Here is a 15,912-nt window from a genome sequence, read left to right as displayed (position 1 = left end):
TACACTCCCATGCACATGAGTAGAGGACTGATATTCAACAATTAATCTTCATCAAAGCACAGTAGATTTTTTTTATCTTCTCACAAACACAAACTATTTGTGTGTGTGTGTGTGTGTGTGTGTGTGTGTGTGTGTGTGTGTGTGTGTGTGTGTGTGTGTTGTTTACCAGCAAGCTGAAAACTGTTGTGGTTTTTGACAATTCTATTGTTTCTGAATGAAAATCATGTGAAGGGACTTCCGGTGACGCCATGATGTAGAAGACACGAGGGAGAATTGCTCCGAGAGAAAACTTATGTAAAAATAGCTCTTTAACGTGATATTAGCAGCAGAAAGGGGTCGAGGACGCGGATAATCAGAGACTAAAGACAAGAGAAATAAAATGGACAAAAAAGGGAAGTCAGCTAAGAAAGAAAATGCGAATGATACAGGCGCCGGCGGAGCGCGGATCGCCGCACCGGGGATGGCGATGTCCGGAGACGAGGTATCGATGATATTAGCGGAGCTCCGTAAACTACGCCAAGAACATGCAGACGCGGTGACGGAAAACAAAGGAGCCTTAGCAAGACTAGAAACTAAAATAGCTGAAATGGGGGAGAAAATGGCTAAGTTGGAGCAGCGGTCAGATGAGATGGAAGAGAGGATTAACGACACGGAAGGCCGGACGGCGAGGCTGGAAAGAATGGTCACTTTTCTACTTCAACACGAGGCAAGGCTGTCCGCGAAATGCGAGGACTTGGAATCAAGATCAAGAAGAAACAACATAAGAATACACGGAATCCCAGAGGGTGCTGAGAAAAACGACACCATAGGATTTGTGACTCATTTTATTCAGTCCTCAATGAACTTCCCTGATAAAATGGCGGTTCATTTCGAGAGAGCGCACCGATCACTGACTACGAAGCCGAGAGAAAACACGGCCCCCCCGCGAGCAATAATTGTTCGCTTCCTCAACTACAGGGTGAAAGAACGGCTGATTCAAGAAGCATGGAAGAAAAAGTTCACGTATGAGGGACGTAACGTCTACTTTAACCAGGATTACACAAATGAAGTACAAAAAAAGAGGAAACAAGTAAGGGAAGTCATAAAGAAACTAAAGGAGAAGAACGTGAAGGCACAATCTCCATATCCTGCACAGCTGAAAGTCTTTCTGGAAGACGGGACAAAGACGTTTGCCACATTAATGGATGCTGCACCCATGCTGAGGAATATGGGGATTCAGGTGGAGGAGGAGGACGAGACCGAGAGACTACAGAGAGTGATGGCGCAAGGCAGCTGGACCATAATGACGGGACAGAGGGGGAGAAGACAGCAGCCAAACATCACAGAGACGGATCTACGGGCCCTTATCAAGTGAAGTATTTCATACGAAGAGGATGCCCTGAAATATACATGATCAATAAAAGTGTCTGTTAAAAAGGACATACACGAAGACAAATGGAGCTGGTTAAGAGGTAATTTACTACTTATAAAAAACAAAAACAAAAACAACAGACAAAATATTGTTTTGGTTCTATTTTGGAGCAAAATCACTGCTTTTGTGGAGCAAATGGCAACTTTACACAACATCCGAGAAGTTGCAAGTGCACATAGTGCGAACCACCAGAGGGCCTTCGTCACAACTCTCTGGTCAGGGGACAGTTGGGAGTCTTGTTTTTCTTGTTTTTCTTGTTATTGTGTATTCGTTCTTGAGGAGATGCAGACTTGTCTTTTTCGCTGTGCTACTTTTTGCACAGTTATATTAGTTAATAAGAGATGTAAAGTTACTGGGTTTCCACTTAAACAAATATGAGTAGGCTAAACCTTGTGTCATATAATGTCCATGGGTTGAATCACCCCATAAAGAGAAAGAAAATACTGAGTCAATTGAAAAAAATGCAATGTTCAATAGCTTTGATACAAGAAACACATCTGGATGACAACGAATGTAACAAACTGAAAAGGGAATGGGTAAACCAAGTATTTCATGCTTCTTTTGGAAAAAGAAGGGGAGTAGCCATATTAATAAATAAATCCCTGCAATTTCATACAGAGAAAGTGATAAAAGATCATCTGGGAAGATATATAATGATGGTTGGTTCCATAAGCGATATGACAATATCCATACTAAATGTTTATGCCCCAAATGAGGAAAATGCGGCATTCTTTAAAAATATAGCCAACGTAATTGCCAACAATGGGAAAGGGATGATAGTGATTGGGGGTGATTTTAACACAGTGCAGAATGGTAAGCTGGATAGATTGCCTCCAGAACAGGGACCAAGTGCAAAAAAATCTAAGGTACTAAATAATGTCATAAGAGAGCGAGGTCTTACTGATCCATGGAGAAGAAATAACCCTAGAGGGAAGGATTTGACTTTTTACTCAAACCCACACGGGAGTTATTCAAGGATAGATTTTTTCTGCGTTTCACAACAACATATGCATAAAGTGCTGGACTGTGGCACAGACACCATCACTATAAGTGATCATGCTCCTATTACGCTAACGGTAGATATGGGTAATGAATCTTTTTTTCAAATACTGGAGACTTCATGTATCTCTGTTATCAGATGAGAGTGTGGTAAAGGAACTAAAACAAAATTTAAAGGAATACTTTCAAACTAATGACAAAGGGGAAGTTTCACCTTCAATTTTATGGGACGGGGGGAAGGCAGTTATTAGAGGGAAAATAATAGAGATATCTTCCAGAATGAGAAAGGCCCGATTAAAGCAACAAAATATGTTAGAGAATAAAATTAGAGAGTTGGAATTGGAACACAAAAGAACATAAAGTAACTCAACACTTATCGAACTGAAAAAAATCAAACAACGGCTCGATGAACTATTAACTTACAAAGCAGAGGGGGCTTTAAGGTTTACGAATCAGAGATATTATGAGATGGGGAATAGAGCCAGCAGATTATTAGCATTTCAACTTAGAAAAGCCCAGGCAAATAGGACGATAAATAAAATAAGACATCCTAACTCTAAAAAATATATGATAAAGCCAACGGAGATAGCAGAAGCCTTTGCAGAATATTATAAAAATCTATATGATGACCCTGACTCGCAATCACTAGAAAATAAAACACTGGCATTCCTCAAAAGATTGCACTTACCGTCATTATTAACAGAGGAGGCATCTGAAATGGTTAGGCCAATCTCAGTACAGGAAATAGCTAATACAATTAAGGTACTTAAAAATAATAAATCCCCTGGCACGGATGGGCTCTCGGGAGAATTTTATAAGTGTTTTGCGAAGGAGATTACACCAGCCCTTTTCAAAGGATTTAATTATGCCCTGACATCAGGTGACCCAGCAACATCTTGGTCAGAAGCCATTATCTCAGTCATACATAAAGAAGGAAAGGACCCAACCACATGTGAAGGATACAGGCCTGTCAGCTTGTTATGTAGTGATCTGAAGATATTGACTCATATTTTAGCACATAGGATACAGATATATATAACAAAATTAATCAAACCAGATCAGACAGGGTTCATCCCTGGTAGACAAGGAGCTAACAATATTAGGAGAACATTAAATCTTATATCATGTACTAAAAACAACAGACAGCCCGCTTTGATGCTCAGTTTAGATGCACAAAAGGCATTTGACCGGGTAAAATGGAGCTTCCTATATCGGACATTAGAAGTTTTTGGGTTTCATTCAACATTTATAGATTGGGTAAAATTGGTTTATAAAAACCCCAAATCACAGATTAGAGTTAACGGATGCTGTTCAGATTTCTTTCCCCTCAAAAGAGGGGTCAGACAAGGGGATTGTCTGAGTCCATTGCTGTTGGCATTAAGTACTGAACCATTAGCCGAATCAATAAGACAAAATAAGGATATTAAGGGAATAAGAGATGAAGGGGGAGTGGAGCATAAAATATCTTTATTTGCTGACGATATATGAACATATCTAAGTGAACCCTCCTTAACTATACCAGCTTTATTGAACAATCTGAATGAATATGGAGAATTATCAGGTTATTTAACTAATGAATCTAAGTCAGTAGCAATGATGCTTTCAGGCAAATATCCAACTGAATTAGAGGGAAAGTTCAATTTCAAATGGACCACCACAGGGTTTAGATATCTTGGCATCATTATTACTCCCATTATATCACAGCTATTAAAAGAAAATTATGGAAAACTGATTACAGAAATAAAGAAGGATTTGGCCAGATGGGAGATATTGCCCCTGTCGATGGTGGGAAGAATCGAAACAGTGAGAATGAACATTGTACCCAGATTGTTGTTTCTGTTCGAGTCACTGCCAATTATGGTCTCTAGTTCAACTTTTAAGATGTTAGACAAAATCATATCTACATTTGTTTGGCAAAATAAAAAAGCTAGAATCAAATACAAAATCCTTCTTTGCCCAAAAGAGAAGGGAGGGTTAAATTTACCTGGTCTCAAAAATTATTATTGGGCAGCACAACTTAGAGCGATTATTACGTGGATCACGAAGGAGACAGACACAATGTGGGTGGGAATGGAACAAAATTCCTGTCAGAAAACACCTTTGGAGGTACTCCCGTTTTTGAAAGAGAAGATGCAGAAAAAAGAGGCAAGGCAAGGCAAGGCAAGGCAAGGCAATTTTATTTGTATAGCCCGTTTTCACAAACAGTTTGTCTCAAAGGGCTTCACATGGCATCATAACAACATCCTCTGCCCTTAGACCCTCACATCGACTGAGGAAAAACTCCATAGAAAACCCTTTTAACAGGGAAAAATCTGAGAAACCTCAGGGTGAGCAACAGAGGAGGGATCCCTCACCCAGGACGGACAGACGTGCAGTAGATGTTGCTACAGACAAGAAAACAGTTTACAATACAAAATGTGGGAAACACGGAAATGTTAATAACAACTGAAGAAGGAAGCTTCTGGTAGGGGAGGAAGGGAGAGCAAGCCAGCTTGATGGGGGACTGGATGGCAGACTTGTTCATGGAAGGGGAGCGCAGGCCGGTGTAACAGTAGGGAATAAGGGGGGGGGGGCGATGCAGGCGGCGGTTGGGGCTCTGGTGGATCGGTGGAAACACAGAGAGACTGCGAGACACCAAGGCCAAACTACAAAGTGCAACAAGTAAAATGTGCAGGGAGGAGAGGAGGAGAGAGGGGGAGAGGAGAGGAGAGGAGGGAAGGGCTCAATGTAACCTGATGTGTCCCCCAGCAGTCTAAGCCTATAGCAGCATAGCTATCAATGGTTCAGAGCTACCTGAACCAGTCCTAACTGAAGGCTCTGTCATAGAGGAAGGTCTTAAGCCTGGACTTAAACGTAGTTAAAGTGTCTGCCTCTCTGACCCATGGAGAGAGCTGGTTCCACAGTAAAGGAGCCCGGTAACTAAAAGCTCTACCTCCCAGTCTGTTTGTATTGATACTGGGAGTCACTAAAAGACCTGCATTCTGGGAGCGGAGTGCTCTGGTCGGACAGTAGGGACTAATGAGCTCTTTCAAATAGGATGGAGCTTTATCATTGAGAGCCTTATAAGTTAGCAGAAGGACTTTGAAGTCGATTCTAGGTCCTACAGGAAGCCAGTGGAGAGAAGCTAAAGTGGGAGAGATGTGTTCTCTCTTCTTAACTCCCGTCAAAACCCTCGCTGCAGCGTTCTGGACCAGCTGGAGACTCTTTTGAGAGTATTTAGGACATCCTGACAAGAGAGAGTTGCAGTAGTCCAGCCGGGACTGCGTAAGAGGGGCTGCGTAATGACTGGATTAGGGTAACAATAAAAGTATGGTCAATAGTGCGAAAAAAACTGAAAATATCTAACTCAATAAGTAGAATCACCAAAAAAGCAGGAAATCCAGACTTTTTACCATCTGTTATGGATGCAGGGTACAACAAATGGAGAAGTAAGGGGTTAATTTATATTGCACAAGTTTTCAATGGACAGTATATGAAGTCGTTTGAACAACTTAAAAAAGAGTTTAACTTTCCGAACCATGACTTCTACAAATTTCGACAATTAAGACACTACCTTCAGAAGCACAGAGAGTGGGAAAATATTTGTAGAACACCATCTAAGCTGGAGGAATTGCTGTTGTCGTATTTGGAGGGGGAGACTAAAAAGGGGTTAATATCAAAAATCGATAGAGCACTACAACATGAATGTAAGGACAACAATTTGGATGTTAAGGAAAAATGGGAATTAGAAACAAATACTATTATACCAGATGAAAATTGGGAGGAAACATTCAGAGCAGGACACAAATTAACAAGCAGCCCAATGTGGAGGGAGTTTGACTGGAAGGTGAAGATGAGATATTTCAACACTCCATCTAAGACTTCAAAATATAGCAACACATCTGAACTGTGTTGGAGAGGATGTCAGTTAATAGGAGATTTTACGCACATATTCTGGGATTGCCCACAGCTGTTGAACTTCTGGGAGAATGTTCGGAAGGAGATTGGGCAAATTTTGGACATTAATTTTGCTTTGGACGCAGCAATGTTTATCCTTGGCATACCACCTGAGAATCTGACAGACAGAAACCTGATTGCTTTGTGGAGGATTTTGATTCTGATCGCTAAAAAGACAATAACAGCCTGCTTGCTAAAGCCAGAACCTCCAAACATATCACAATGGAGAAATAGAGTAAAAAATGTATACATCATGGAAAAAATCACAGCAAGGTTACAGCTGAAAACAGGAAAGTTTGCTGAAAGATGGGCACCAGTGAAAACAGTATTGGAATTATAAACATCAACATTTTTTTTTTTTTTTTCCATGTGTATCTTGGAAAAGTATCTGAACACTTGTCTGGAATATTTGTCTGCGCATCTCTGTCATGTTCTATCTGTGCTGTATGTATGTTAAATAAAAAATAAGTTCCAAAAAAAAAAAAGCCTCACAGTAATTCAATAATCTAGGAGTAGAAACCAGAGTCACTTGGGACGAGGATGGGATTCGAACCCATGCGTGCAGAGCACAATGGATTAGCAGTCCATCACCTTAACCACTCGGCCACCTCGTCAGCTGATGGCAACCCTCACCTTTTAAACAGCTGAACTCTTTGGAGCCTATTTGTCAGAAATGGACCCAGCAGGAGCCACTGAACACAACTCTGACATAATCAGGCTTCTTCCCAGCAGCTTCGTGCTACAGAAGGCAGAATACAGACCATCGATACATCATCAGAGTGAACACCAGCTGATGTTTACAAGTTTAATTCACCTTTTACTACAAAATAACATCCAAGCTCAGATTCTCTTGTCCTGATTGAACAAGTAAATGTTTAAGAAGATGAGAGTACCAGACTTTTTCATCCAAGGAAACAAGCATCCTATCACTGTCCTATGCAGAGTTTCTATGAAAAAAAGTGAGACAACCCCAAGATTTTCTTTTTCCTCTTGTTGGATTTTGCCACAGAGAATCAGAGCCAATCAAAAGCTTGTTGGACTTTAACGTTGGAGGACTGAACAAGTCATGACATCATCAGTTTTACCTTCACAGGTGCTTCATTTACTTTACTTTCAATTTTACAGAGGTCGAACCTGAAATCAAAGCTGTCTGTCAAAAGAAGTGAAAGCTTCCCAGGCTGTGATGTTCTTGTCTACAAACTCTGTCTTGTATGGAGCTTCAATCTTTAATAAAAAGAATAAAAAGAAGATAACATTTGTTGTGATTTGGCGCTTTAAAAATAAAACTTACGACTTACATGGAAACTGTCGGGGGGGGGTGGAGCCTCCATCAGGTATGTGTTTGATGTCTGAATTCTGTCTCTGATGTCTGAATTCTGTCTTTGATCTCTGGGTTCTGAGCATTGATCTCCTGCTTCAGTCTTTGATCTCTGACTGATCCTAAACTAATCAAAGGATCACATCAGCATATTGGTCCAGTCTACAGATGGTGATTTTACCTATTTGAAGCCTTATTTTGTGTTTGATGGACATTTTTAAAATCACTAATGATTTTTTGACTGAACATCCTGGACACTGTGGTGCCTGATGAGGAGACAACTTGGGTACAAAGTTGAAGAGGAGGGTTTTTGGAGAGGGGATATTTTTGCAGTGTTCCAAGTCAATAATAACTGTGGCAAAATGTCATCATTTTTCAAAATGTCCTCACGAAGATGGTTTGAAATTCTGTCTCTCCCTCATCCTCAGCTTCTACAGCCCTTTAAAGAAAACCTTTGACTCGTGGATCTAAAAAGATCAGATGTTGTCTCCTCCAGAACATCAACACTTTAACGTTGTTGGCAGGACTCCAACCTGAGCAGGGAGACCCCAATGGATTTCTAGTCCATCGCCTTCACCACTCGGCCACAACAACCACATTCACACACACATTTGTAAAAGATTCACATTTACACAATTCTTTAAAATTATGTTACAAGCCCATTTGTGTGAGGTCCTATTTTCTCTTTTTCAGCATTCCTTTGTTTCCAGGTCTCTAATAAGTGCAGAATTACAAAGACAAGCAAGCTTGATCCATCCTGGGCAGGTGATATGAGCCATTGACCACTGGCCAGAGACCCTGGCACAGACGTTGGGGATGGTGAGAGAGAGCATTTCTACAATTATATTCTACATTTATAGAATTCTACAATCCTACAATTTCATTGAGCAGACGCTTTTGTCCAAAGCCACTTGCATATGTTTTTGGTGAGTTTGGCTCCTGAGCTTGAGACAGTTGTGACTCATAAAGGACAGCTTCAAATGCAGCTGTGAAGCCTCATTGTCAGCTGGGAGGAACGACAGGTGTCTCCCTCTAGTGGCTCCTCACAGCAACACAAGCCTCATTTCATTCACATGCATCCACCACCTCACTACCAAAGGCCAGTTGGGCTTCCACAGACAGGTGAGTTTCAAGTGTTGGACAAAGGTCTTTAAGATGTTCTTATTAATTCTATAACATCTGAGACTAAAATCTATGGAATTACAACCAACAAGCAGTCAAACACCTGATCAGATGCTCCTTCATGAGGCTGAGAAGAATCAATCAAAACTGGGATGAAGAAAATTAATTGAGAGGAGAAACCTACTGATTGGATGACATGGACCCACCTGATCCATGTCAGCCTTGTTGGAGCAGAAAGAGGTGGATCAGAGGAATCAGTGGATCAAGACTCAGGTGTCAGATGCAGAATGTCTTCATTGACAATGGAGTCAGAGAAATCTTCCAATGTGAGAGAACGTGACAGACCATTTTATACCACAGACAGGCTGTGTGTGTGTGTGTGTGTGTGTGTGTGTGTGTGTGTGTGTGTGTGTGTGTGTGTGTGTGTGTCCTAACTGACTGGAAACTGAATAATAACCAGACTAACTTTTGTTATTGACCAAGTCTGGGTGACTCACTTAATTCATAACTGAAGTGATTATTTAATTAATAAACAGAACATTTGTCCAAAAGTCATGATCAAATTCATGTAAAATCTGAGCAACAAGGGTTTGAAAATGTTCAAATGAGCCAAAACAATGTCCTGGGATCCAACCAGGGACCTTTAGATCCACACCAATCTTCCCTGACCTTATAGAAACTGGAACATTTCAACAAATAAATTCAAATTCAACTCAGCAGCAACTCTAGAACAGTCAGAGCACTTGCTAATTCCCCTGTTAGCTCCAGATCAGACAATGCAGGCTCACCTTCACGCTTGGTTGTACGACCGTCACCAGTTGAAGCTTCTCTGGTTCAACAAACTCTGGGGACTCAAGACACAAGTCAGCACCGGTGCAGGTCCAGATCCAGATGTTAGCTGATGGGGACAATGGCTTAAGGGAGCTCCAGGTAGCTGGTTTGAACTGGTCCCTCATCTCTGTGAGTAGAAACCATCTGAGGTGGACGGTGAAGATCTGCTTTGTCCTCCTGATCTCCCAGTAAAGCCAGTATCAGTTGCGGCTGGCTCATAGGGGGCGCTGGGGCGCCGCCCCACCAGCTGTGGAGAGGAAAATCTCTACATGTATTTATACATATATATGTGCATATGTTTACAATTTGTATCGTCAATGTCAGCCTTACTTAATTGTGTGTGTCTACATGCAATATGGGTCATTTAAACAACATTTACGCCAACTGACTCATTCAATTAATAGTGAATTTACTCTGATAGACTGGATAATTTGTCTTTAGGGGCGCTCGTCAAAGCGCCCCAGACCTGCAATTAATTAGCCAATCCTGTATGGTTGCTAGGGAAAAATAATGAATAATTGGCCAATCAACATCGCCAAATTTAACGGCGTAGGGGCGCTGGAAAAGTCGCCCCTACGCCAACGTAAAATGCGTGAAGGTTTGGATTGCTAAAGCTAGCTGAGGAGCCCGCGATATTCTTTTTGCGTAGTGAGATTCCCAGATTTCCGAATCCCTACGAAAAAAAATACCGCGAGAAGTGAGTGAGAGAGAAAATGGCGACAACAACGATCGAAGTTCAAGAGCAGCAGTTTCCACCGAATTCGGTGAGATCCCTTTTAAATTTCCCTTTTGCGAGGAGGACCATGGCGGAAAAAATCCGCGTTAAGGAGCTGGGACCGGACAAGCCTGAAATCAACATCCAGCAGCAGTCCAAGGAAAAGGCTAAATCCTACAACAGGACTTTTTGCCGGAGCTGGTTTCAGCGCAGGCCGTGGCTGACGGGTTGTGGAGCAGCCAACGCACTTTTTTGCTTCCCCTGCATCCCTTTCAGGAGTGACCGGTGTGATTCAGCATGGACACAGACAGGAATCACTGACCTAAAGCACCTCTCCGAGCGGATTAAGAAACACGAAAGAGCGAAAATTCACATGGAAAACTGCGTGAAGCTAGCGGTTCTTGGGAAGATTAGCATAGCAACGCAGCTCGATGACAGTCACCGCATCGCTGTAAGGAAGCACAATGATGACGTAGATAAGAACCGTAACATCTTATCTAAGATAATTAACTGTTAAATTCTGTGGTGCTTTTGAACTGGCTCTGCGGGGACATGACGAAAGTGATTCCTCTGACAACGCTGGAATATTCAGAGGTCCAGTTGACTTGATGGCATCCATTGATCGGTACTTGAGGGAGCACCTTGAAAATGCAACCGTTTTTAAAGGCACCTCGAAGACAGTACAGAACGAGCTCCTGGACTGTATGCTGGCAGTTTTGAGAGAACAGATCCTGGATGAAGTTAAATCGGCAGACTTTTTAGCGATCCAGGCTGATGAAACTACTGACGTTTCAACACAGTGTCAGTTAGTCTTAGTTCTGAGATACATTGACGACCGCCACAATATTCAAGAGCGGTTCTTTGAATTTTTGAAGCTGCCCAACACCTGTGCGGATGCAATAGCCAGTGCCTTATTGGAGAGGCTGCACAGCATCCTTTCTGAGGGACAAGAAAAGAAGCTGATTGCCCAGGCCTGTGATGGGGCAGCTGTGATGAGGGGTGCCAAAGGAGGAGTGCAGCGAAAGGTACAAGACATCTATCCAAACGCTCACTATGTTCACTGCTATGCCCATCAGTTAAACCTGATACTGCAGCAAGCAACCTCCCACATCCCTCAGAGCAGTCACTTTTTTTCTGACATGGGGGGATTTGCTTCTTTTTTCTCTAAGTCAAGCAAGAGAACTGCAGTGCTTGATGAGAAGTTTGCGCACCGACTTCCAAGTGCATCATCAACACGTTGGAACTTCAACAGTCGTGTTAACACAGTTTATGAGCACAAGAAGGATCTGGTGAATTGCTGTCAGGCTATCCGGAACAGTGAAGGGTTTGATAGCCAGACAAAGAGAGAAGCTGGTGGCTATGTGAGAATGCTGGAAGATGAAACTTTTTGTTTTTTACTGGCCCTGTTCCACAAAATCATGCCACATGTGGACATCCTTTACAACCAGCTGCAGAAGAGAAACATTGATGCTGTCTACATGGCAGGAGTCACCCAGACATTCATTGACCACATGCAGGTTATCAGGTATGCTAAATTAATAAATTTGTAGCCTAACCTAAATTTCTCTGTATATGTAGACTTAAATGCTTATATATCACCTTATTTAAAGCATTGATTTATCTGTATAATATAATTGACAGTAATGATATCCACCTTTGGTTTTGTTAATGTATCCCTAACCAGTTTTTAGAACTTACTCATGAAACTTATGTGTTGGGTCAGGGAGGATGTGCCTACACTGGCTGAGGATGAGGAGTTCAGGGGACCTGCTCAGGAGCCACCCGCAAAGAGACGCAGAACCTTGGGAGAAGACACACTGCACCATTTGGCACTGGGGGTAAGAACTTGCTTCTTAGTGTGATTTGAATCACATTATTAAATAAAATCAAAATAAGATGTTGGCCATATGATACAGTGGTCCAGACTTAAATGTATATTCTTTTATGATGATATGAATCATTACAGTATGTTTATTACATAATATAGGCTAGCTCATCAGGTCAATGTATGAAGACAAGTGAAGATGCAATAATTCCTATTTTGTATAATTATATCATTGCACAGGTATGTGACACCATTGTGAGCCATGCCAAGTAGAGATTTAGTTTCACCAAGCATCTTGTCAGCGCCACACTCCTGCAAGGAGACCTGTTCCCACAGCACAGCCGAAAGTTCCCAGATTCAGCACTGAAAACCACAGTGGAAGCCTATCCCTCATTGGACAAGGCCAGACTTCAAACAGAGCTGTCTCTGATCTACGGGAACGAAGAGTTTCAGAGTTGCAGTGGTGCACTGGCTCTCTATCAGGTTTTGATGGAAAATAACCTTCAAGACACGTTCACTGAAACTGTAAGTCTGCTCAACATCCTCATCACCACACCAATGACAACGTCAGAATCTGAGAGGTGCTTCTCCACTTTGAAGAGGATAAAAACTTTTCTTACAAATACCATGGCACAAGATCGGCTCAACGCTCTGGCTATGCTCTCCATTGAGAAAAAACTGACACGAAACATTCCTGGTTTCAACACCAGGGTCATTGAGAAATTTGCCTCCCAGAAAGAGAGACGAGCAAAGTTCCTGTACAAATGACTGCTGAATTCAAACACACACCCAGAAAGACTGAAACAAATAGACAGAGAGACAGAGGGAGAGAGACAGGTAGACGAAGAGAGAAAGAGAGACGGACACAAAGAGAGAGAGACAGAGAGAGACACACACACTAAGAGACAGACAAACAGAGATAGAGACACACAGAGAAAAGGACACAAAGATGGAGACAGAGAAGGAGACAGAGACAGACACAGATGAACAAAGAGAGAGACAGAGAGAGAGAGACACACACATTGTTGAATTGTATCGTATAGATTAAGCTCAAATCACCTTCTGTAAAGTTAACATCATTGTATAATATTTGATCGCATAAAATTTACTGTAGTTGTAAATTGTTGTTGTTTTTTTTTGTCTTTGAAACTGTCGATTTTAAGACTATTTTAAAACATTGAATAATTGTCCGGCTGCTCTTTTTGAATGATTATACTAGACTAGGCACGGAAATGTTTTTGGCACACCAGCCCCACCAAGAATTTTTTTCACCTGCCACCACTGGCTTCTGTCATTTAGTTTCCAGGAAATGTTGATGACACACTGGGATTTTTTGTTCTCCTGCTGTCACTGTCAAGTGCCAGCTTAACATGTGAGAGGTAGCAGGATCCATGCATGTGTTCATGTTTACAGCAGACAAGGAGGAAACCTTGGAGGATTTCAGGGACTTTTAGCAGTGGTTCACACTTCAGGTGTGAAAGCTTCTCAGTATAAAGTTTTAAGTGAGCGAGCCAGGAGTTGAACCTAGAATCTTCTGACAGTAGTCAGTCATGCTATCCATTGCACCACCAGCCCTGTGAAAACCTCTTAATGTTCATGTGTACTTGATTTTATAGACAATCCAAACGATCTGGTGGCATTTTCAGGGGACACAATGGTGCAGTGGTCAGCACTGTGGCCTCACAGCAAGAAGGTTCCAGATTTGAGCCCCAATTGTGTGAGTCTGCATGTTCTCCCTGTTCCTGTGTGGGTTCTCTCTGGTACTCCAGCTTCCTCCCACAGTCCAAAGACATCAAGAGGGGACGAGGCTGATTGATACTCTAAATTGACTGTAGGTGTGGCTGTGAGTGTGAATGGTTGTCTGTCTCTATGTGTTGGCCCTGTGATGGACTGGTGACCTGTCCAGGATGAACCCCGCCTCTTGTCCAAAGGCTGCTGGGATAGGCTCCACCCCCCCACACAAACCTTGACATATAATCAGTGGAGAAAAGGAAATTAATCTACACTCATGACTGAATCTGTTTTGAGAACTGAACTGGATATAAACTCTGAGAATTCAGAGTAAGGACCAGGAGGGTGGGACACAATAATAGATAGGAGGAAATGTGGAGTCTGGGTTCTTTTCTAGAATGTGATGGCAATGACAGTCCTGCAAAGTGACATCACTGACATGAATGGATGACTTCAGTCACATGACTGGATGACTTCAGTCAACTGACTGGATGACAGTGTAGATTCCAATGTAGAGGTTGGGGAAATAGTCTCTGAGAATCCAGCTTGAACCAACACCCTCCTTGTTCTTCAAAAACCCAAACAGCGACCATCAGTCTCCCTCCAATCCTGCACTTGGGTTCAATGTTGCTGTTCCATTTAGCAGCAGTAGGTGTCGCTGTGATACCAGGTTCAGTTCAAGAGTCCCAACTCCAGCTCATGTTGGTGACCTCAGTGGCAGGGTAAAATGGCGCTTCAGTGGATCATGTGGATCAACTCATGTCTGTCCTCACTGCTCCACAGGTCTGTCAAATGTTCTGTAAAATAGTTTGAGCACAGCAGAGATGCTAGATTAGGAGTTGATGGGAGTTGTTGCAGATACCAGTGTCCAAAGTCCAGCTTGAACCCAGTTTGTGCACTTATTTGTCAAGCTAGCAGAGATTCTTTTCACTGTGTTAATTTTGACAAGAATTTTTACTTTCGTTTTAGTTATCGTCAGTCATCGAAGACTGGATTCAGTTAAATTCCCATCTTAGCCTTTTAGTTTAGAAAAGTTTTAGTTAAAATTTAGTCTTTTGTCTTAAGTTTTAGTCTCATTTTAGTCTGAAGCAATGTTTCATTTTCCTGAGATGTTGCAAAGGGATATGTGATGTTCTATAAAACTCCATACAAAGCAAACATGAAACTGTCATTTAAACTGAGATTGAAGCACATTGCTCTTGTCAATAAGGATCATGATCATAATAATGAAACGTCAGAAGCCTGTTAGAAAATGTGCAAGTTCTTGTTTATTTTCTGTATTTGACTGACAAGCCACAAGAGTAAAGCTCCAGCTGCGGGATGGCGGGCCTTCAGGTGTCTTTTCAAACTGGTCGTGTTTTTTCCACTAATCTAAGATCCACAACGCTCCCCATCCTTGTCAGGAACAACACACTCCGTCTTCTTTTCAGCAGGATGATAACAGAAATGCGTCCATAAATCCGCTCGTCTTTTTCTTCCAACTTTCCACGCTGCCGCCACAGGTGAAGGTCTGCTGCTCGTCTACACAGCGTCTCTGCAACGTGCACTGACACACCGCGGAGGGCGGGGCGAGTGTGGGGTCGGGGCTGCCAATCAAAAAGTCAGACTGAGAGGTCAAATTAGTTTTGAGATGATTTATTGGTTCAAAAGAAAAGAAATCAAGGCATTAAGGATGGTTGTAACCCTGAGAGTCCGGCCGGCCGCCGTCATCCTTTTCATCACGTTTTTACTCGTCAGCTTATAGGGAACAGCGATTTTGTTTTAATTTTCGTTGTCAGTACTTATTAGTATAGTATAGTCCATCCACTGTCATCTTCCACTTATTCCTACACATTAAGGGTAGCGGGGGGGCTGGAGCCTATCCCAGCGTCAACGGGCGAGAGGCGGGGTTCACCCTGGACAGGTTGCCAGTCCATCGCAGGGCCAACATAGAGAGACCTTTTTTTAGTCAGTAAACCCTCGATTTCAGTTAAAAAAATGATAAAATGAACCTCAAGAAAATCATAGAAATAAACAAAAGGTTG

At 42.2% G+C, this 15,912-nt stretch overlaps 1 non-coding gene across 1 annotated transcript; it reads right to left on the bottom strand.

Annotated features, from left to right (window-relative positions):
• Positions 1–6,878: 6,878 nt before the first annotated feature.
• On the bottom strand, positions 6,879–6,960 carry trnas-gcu (transfer RNA serine (anticodon GCU)). The gene has a single exon. It is a non-coding gene; the product is annotated as a tRNA-Ser (tRNA).
• Positions 6,961–15,912: the final 8,952 nt, after the last annotated feature.

This window comes from Aulostomus chinensis, chromosome 4 (assembly GCF_037954235.1).
Source record: "Aulostomus chinensis isolate RoL2024-O1b breed Wild chromosome 4, RoL_Achi_v1.0, whole genome shotgun sequence".
Taxonomy (NCBI): Eukaryota; Metazoa; Chordata; class Actinopteri; order Syngnathiformes; family Aulostomidae; genus Aulostomus; species Aulostomus chinensis.
The sequence above is the reverse complement of the archived record's forward strand: the minus strand, read 5'-3'. Positions and strand labels throughout refer to the sequence as shown.